The 6,995-nt window shown below is 37.7% G+C and overlaps 2 long non-coding RNA genes across 2 annotated transcripts; both read right to left on the bottom strand.

Moving 5' to 3' along the window:
• Positions 1-838: 838 nt before the first annotated feature.
• Positions 839-3,287, bottom strand: LOC113317257. The gene is made up of 9 exons (XR_003343366.1): positions 3,086-3,287; positions 2,767-2,950; positions 2,544-2,654; positions 2,282-2,394; positions 2,083-2,138; positions 1,757-1,858; positions 1,590-1,658; positions 1,222-1,506; positions 839-1,070 (listed from the first exon to the last, which is right to left on the bottom strand). It is a non-coding gene; the product is annotated as an uncharacterized LOC113317257 (long non-coding RNA).
• An 837-nt stretch (positions 3,288-4,124) lies between these two features.
• LOC113317258 lies at positions 4,125-4,531 on the bottom strand. The gene is made up of 3 exons (XR_003343367.1): positions 4,428-4,531; positions 4,282-4,338; positions 4,125-4,197 (listed from the first exon to the last, which is right to left on the bottom strand). It is a non-coding gene; the product is annotated as an uncharacterized LOC113317258 (long non-coding RNA).
• Positions 4,532-6,995: the final 2,464 nt, after the last annotated feature.

Here is a 6,995-nt window from a genome sequence, read left to right as displayed (position 1 = left end):
ATACTAGTGGATGAGGATATCAAAAGTGCGAAGTATGTAGAGAATTCCGAATCGATATATCAATTTAGCAGCACCGGAGATGGAAACAAGACCCAGGAGAAATCAATTGAAGATAAGCTTGGTGGAAACAAATTTGAAGAAGAAATCAAGGAAGTAGTCCCAACATCTGATGATTTCTATGGATCTGAAGATCAAAGAGAAGAAGCAATTATTCGATTTGACAATGCTACTGAGAAAACAAAAGAAAATCTTCAGGAATACTCTGCATTGATGTCTGAAACACAAGACGTTGGAACCTTAAAAGATAATCTGACCATGATAGATGCATCAGACGTTGAGCACAATGCAGAAGTTGAAGTTGAGAGTATAGTCTGTTAGAATATTGATGCTGATAAACACTACACCAAATTTAAGGATTAGCAACGGTAAATGGAAGTTGCATACCGGGGTCGCAACAGTTTAGCTCTGTTACAAAAGTCGATGTTGCAGTTCGCAACGGATTCGTTGACGCTGCAAATTTTCGGTCGCAACAGTTTACTGTTGCAACGCTGATAGATCTCAACTGTTTTAAACAGTTGCGAACTGGAATTTCACAACAGGCGGATGCGGTTGCGAAATTTTTGTAACACCAAGAAAAATAGTGGTTTTGACTGGTCAAAACCAGGTCAATATTAGACTTCCCAGTAGCAATATCAAGGTTCCCCTGTTCATTTGAAAATCTAATTAATCCAACAAAAGTATCAAGAAAGTGTTCTTAGAGTTAATTCACCATGATGAACTCATACACAAAGTATGAAGCACATTACAAAAATCATATAAAGGATTGTCGTGTGGATAAATCTATAAATTCAGTATCACATCAAGGTTCTTACATAACAATTTAAAGGAAAAAGAACTCACATTCTTTGGAACTACGGAAACCAGCTACCTAGGTGAACATCTTGCTGCATGAGGCATGCCCAAAGGTTGAAGTTTAAGTTGTCACCATGAATTGTGAGGCATTTCTACTGGAACCAGCAAGAGAAATGTGCTAGATGTCGCACGCCACTTTCACCGAAGCTGCTCAAAATCTACAACAAACAATGAACCAATTTACTATTAGTATTCGATATTCGAAATGAGAAAGCTATTGTTTTACTCGCTAGACATGTGAATGCCTAATCCTGAACATTTGTTTCTTTGTTCCGTCTGGAAGAGAATACGATACTAAAGGATAATTACCTGATCACGGTTATCAACAGCTTTGATTAACACGGAATAATAGACCTTCTGTAGAATGCCACCTTCGCTTACTTCAACTTCATCAAATATATGCTACGCGAAGAGATGGGTTACTGTATGAGAAAGCACCAAATATTAGATTCTGAAGAAAAATAGAGCCCTTTCAAGTAGCAACATACGCAAACTTCATGTCAGCAATAGCCTCTAGTTGAGCAAAGAGGGATCTCTGTCTCATTTACTCTTTCTCTGATGGAATGGAGATTGCCTTGTAGCCTTCCAAAATTTCTTCAATTCAAATACATCAACTTATTAGTCACTTTAAACTTCGTCAAACATATATATTTTTAGAAGATGTGGTTGTTCGTTACCAGTTTCATCAGCCATGTCAAGGAAGGCTTGAATCTTCAAAGCCCCTCGGTAGTACATCATCCCCCTTACTGAAACACCAATATAGTACGATAAGGATTCAAAAGAAGAAAAAAATCAAGTGTGTTTAGCTACCAGTTCTGAACAGTGTTTGTCCTCTCGGAGATACCCAGTGTCGAAGATGCAAGATGCTCTCTTCATTTTCCCACACTTCTAACATATGTCCTGTAGTAATAATACCAAAACATCTCGTTTTGATTGATCTCCCTCTCTGAAACAAACAAAAGAAAAAAAAAACAGCATGCGTATGAATTCCCAGAAGTGGAAAACAAACTAGTAAAGATAAACCAAAATATATGTTCTGAAGATGACTCACCTAGACTCAACATTCAATAAGAAACAAAACAACAAAGTTCCAATCTTTTTTTTTCAAGCACAAAGTTCCAATCTAACAAGTGGGCCATGTATAAGTTCCAAATAAAACAACGAACTTACACAGCATCAGAATTGAAAGTAAACCAACCACCACTTGTCTGAACAGCTGTTATAACCTGGGCCACAAAAACAGGGTAATTGAGAGATTCATGAGGTTCCAATCAACAAAATATTGGATGTCAATCACCTAAGATGAGTTTATTAAGACTTAAGTGCAGGAACAAATGGCATTTTAAAGAAGATAGTAGAAGTTCAATACCATTTCTGAAGCAGGAACAAATGTCATTTTTATATCCTACTGGTGTTCAAACCAATTCTCTTCCTTCTGTGAAACAGATTTCCAACCTGAATTGGTGATCCTCCAACCTAAACCTGCACTGGTGGTAATCAGAATCCTATTGTTCAGGCACAAAACCTACTCACCGAGCAAAAATACAAGATACTTGAAAAATTAGACTCTCCATCCTTTTCAAAACTTAACTATTATAAGACTATACAATTATCATCATTGTAGCACGTACCGAGAATAAGTTCGACATCGTCAAAAAAAACCATGTCAGGCATCTCATCATCTTTGTCAAGTACATGAAACTTTAATGAACCAAAGTCAAGGTTTCCCCTCTCAACACGATCTTGCACCAGGATTTCATGAAGTCAGCAAAAGAGGATAACTGTAGTACAAAACTTTTCTAACAAAATCTATCTAACATTGCGAATTGAGATCCATTATGAGAAAATAAATACCTTTATTCTTCTAGAAGTTCCAATGACTATACTCTATATCAACCCCCCTTCTCAGTGCAGCTTCTTGAGGACCATAAGGAAATCCACCATATACACAGCAGGTATTTAACCTAGGTATTTGATCATCACGAGTCTCCAGTACTTTTTGCACTATATAATTATCAAATTAATCATTCACCATAGCCTGCAATACACAATAAAAGGAACCAAACGACAATATAAGAAACAAACAACTACTATGTCCTGCTTTGATTTTAGGATTCGCTGCTCGAAAACAATATACTTGTATATAGCAAGCCACAAGGTAGAAGAAACAAACCTGTAGAAGAACATTATATATTTGGAGATACAAACCATCTCACTGACCAAAAACTGGCGTTCAACAGGGCCACCAAAAGTTAAACATTTCTTAACAACGTTAGTAGCAAATTTCTGCCGAATGCATTCGATACACTTCTGAATGACATGGTTCTCATTCTGATCACGTAGACCATGCATGATATGACCACCAAGATCAGCAACCATTTTAGTCTGCTGATATTCAGCTTCTCCTGGTTCTTGCTAGTACAAGAAATTTTGCAAACATTTAATGTGCGTTTTCTAAGGAACAAATGGGACACATACATGACTCAACTCTACCTGATGGAGATCTCCAAGAGGATACCATCAGAAGCAACGGAGAAAATCCGACAAAAGACTTGCAGAAGCTCTGCACAAGGATAACAAAATAGATGCTTAGCAGGTTAAATCAAACACCCCAGGAAAGATAGAACTATTGAAAAAAACAAATTTATTGGGAAGCACATACAAATTGCATATGTTTTATATGTATATCAGACTAAACAAATGCCATATATGATACTGATATTCAATATGCTATTCTCACTATGGTAGGAAACTGAGAAATAGTTCAACTGAAAGACGGGCAATATGGCTCCAACAACACACTGACAATAACTCAAGCGGGAATGTATACTCTGACCTAGAAAGAGACTCAAGTATCCCATGGCAATTAGTTTCATCTAAGAATTTCATTAACTTTACCAATAAATGTTGGCCCTTCCAGAAAACCAAATTTGTAAATACAGGTATTAGAGGTGAAACGTAAAGGCATATTCATCAAACAGTAAAGACATATTATTCACTAAATCAGCTGAAGTAATGATCTTACAAAAATCTTAACAAAATTACTGATTAAACCCTAGATTTATCAGACAAGAGAATGGTATTAACCTTTGGTTCACTTCTATATAAATCAAAAAACAAAACAAATCATTAAAAAATAAAAAAAAATAGTTCCTACAGAAAAGAATAACCGAGCATATATATAGATTTAAATTTGAGGATCATGAATTGACCTTCTTTTGTTTCCACCACCAGATTTAGCTGGCTTTGAAGATTTGGGAGCTAGGGATTTCTACTCTTCGGTGCCTGCATAAAAGAATACACACAATAAATAAAATAAAAAATAGAAAACAAACAAACTGAAAATATGAGCAGATGCACAATACCAACCATTGAATTGCCATGATAAAGTCTTGTACTCTGAAAACCTAACCCTTAGGAATAATTCTGGATAGAGGAGAAAAAAAGTAATCAAAACCCAAATCAGAAATCAATACAGAGCAGCAACTAAATATCTATAGAAATTTGAGTCTTACCATTGATTAAGAAATTAACTTAAACACTTAAACATCTGATTGAGGTGGCACATCATCTCTACCATTACCATAGGTTTGATGAAGACGACTCCTATAGAGATTGAAAACCCTAACCACCCTGCAATAAAGAATCATACACTAAATCAAATCAATCAGCGAAATCATACTAGGGATTGTAAGAAATATTAGGGTTTTAAGAAAACCCTAACCTTATAATATCGAATAAATCCTCAGCTGCAGTTTTCTTTGGGATTCAAACCCTAACCTTGTAAAAAATATTAAGGGTTTTTACTTGATGAAGATCAGATATACAGATTCAACAATATTTTCGTATATAGAGAGTGAAAGAGAAGAGATCGGTGGTGGTGGTGGTGGTGGTGGTGGTGGGAGAAGGAAGACGCGGAGATAGGTTTTGCTGGAGAAAGAAAGAAGAAGAAACGGAAGAGTGAATGAGAAAGTGACTTCTCTCGATAACAAGAAGTTAGCCGAGTCAGTTTTGATCTGAATGGCTGAATAATGAACTAGACCGAGTCAGCTGAAAAGTGTAGGAAACCACACTCATTTTTCACACGCGTACAAGTGGGTTTAGTTGCGAATCGCAACAGAAAAACAGTTGCGAGTTTCGTAACTTTCTCTAACTGTTGCGAATTTTTTGCAACCAAAATTAGCAGCTGAAAATTCGCAACAGATTACAAGCTGTTGCTAATCCCCATATTTGGTGTTGTGAAAGAAGATGCACAAGACACTCAAGTTACTGACTGCAGTAGATGAGGTTATAAAAGACGAGGACCAAATGGAAGATGAAACCCAGGATAAGAATGTGGACACTCGTATTTCCCCAGAGATAACAACAGGGACACATCCACACAAAGAAGAAGAATGCAAAGAGTTAAAGTATCTCTTGTGGAGTTTGGAGATGTAAAATAAATGAGGCTCCAAATGTATAGCCCATGAAAGAAGCTGAGAAACTAGTTCTTTCTACTGCTTGTGCTGTAGGGGAGAATATCTCAGAGCGGAAAACTGGTTATGTGTTGGAATGGAAGAAACTAATAGAGCCAGTAGAAAATTGTGAAGAAAATCTGAAAGAAGGAAGAACTTCGGAATCAGAAGCATGGCAAAAGAAATCGGAAAACAATGAGTTAGAAGAGTGTTTGTTAAGTGCATTTTTTGCATATATTTAATGTTGAATCCATGCTAGTAATTGCTATATATTCTTGCGAATTATTGTATATTACTCTTGTTTTCTTTTATTTATGTTTTGCTAGGTGAATCGTCCAAAAGAAGTGAATTTGCACTTAATTGTGCAATAAAAGAAGTTAGCTATAAGCGGAGAAGGGTCAAAGACCAAGTGGAACTCGTTCAAACCTAGGAGTTCTTGCTATCACCTTGAAGAGGACGAAAATACAAAGCCAACGGCTAAAGAATGGAGTCATTCTGATTTCGTACGAAGAATCTACAAGCATTTGAAGCAATCCGAAGTTATCGAAAAGCAAAGAAGCACAGAATTTATATAGGCACCCCAGCTGTATTACTCAAGGCAGCCACGGAACAAGAACTGAATTGTCAGTAAAACTGACAGTTGACTGGAAGGTTAAAGGCGTCAGGTTCAACTACTCAGGGCACTTCATCTTCACTTTTCTTTACATGGGAAAATGCCGACGGTGATTGATGGAAAAGATACGAATCTGTGGAGGCTGTTGGTCGTGGGACTGAGCTGTAGTAGCTCAATGATAATGCTGTTGCCACATAACTCAGTGACGAGGAGGAGTTGAACCAGAGAGGGAGGTCTCGGTGGTGTTGTAGCTGGTGGTAGTTGTTGTGGATGGAGATTGGCAGTGCTTACCAGTGATCAACGGTTGAATGGAGATGTGATACTCGAGATCGAGATGAAGTCAGGGAGACCGAGTCATGATGGAAAGCTGAGCTGGTAATGTAATGGAGCTGCAGATGATGGCAGCAATGGAATGAGCCTTAGCAATGGACGATTGGCAGTGATGACAAGAGATGCTGATGATGATCAACGAGATGGAACTGATGTAGACGAAGTTAGAGCTCGACAGAAAAGCGTTGATGCTATTGATGAAGAGAAGTTGCTGCTCAGGGTCTTTGGTGAGAAGTGGATGAGTTTAGCCGAGAAAATTAAAGCAAGGGGACGCTGCATTGAGCTTGGTGACCACTGAAAGAATGAGTTTGCTGGCAGTAAAGAAGACGAGGGTCATTGATGATTTTTCTCGAGTTTGGAGCTGTTGACGACCATAGTGACGATAAGCTGATGATCATTGGTTGTTGCTGGTGATGTTAGGAAGAAGCTAAGAAGAGCTCGAGCTTGCACATGAATGAGTTCGGATGTTTTGGAAGTTAAGAAAAGATAGGAACAGTTGGGCAGAATTGAAGACGACGGCAGGTGATGGTTATACTCAGTGAGATAATCATGGAGCTGGCAGTGATCGAGAGAGAAATAATGGGCGCTGTGGAAGATAATAACTCGAGCTGTAATGGGTTTTGGTATTGGACAGGGATAGTCGAGATTCTTATGGAACTGCAAGTAGGAAAGAAATACTGAAAGTT

Source organism: Papaver somniferum, chromosome 10 (genome assembly GCF_003573695.1).
Source record: "Papaver somniferum cultivar HN1 chromosome 10, ASM357369v1, whole genome shotgun sequence".
NCBI classification, from domain to species: domain Eukaryota; kingdom Viridiplantae; phylum Streptophyta; class Magnoliopsida; order Ranunculales; family Papaveraceae; genus Papaver; species Papaver somniferum.
Note: the sequence above shows the minus strand (reverse complement) of the source record. Positions and strands in the feature narration are given on the sequence as shown.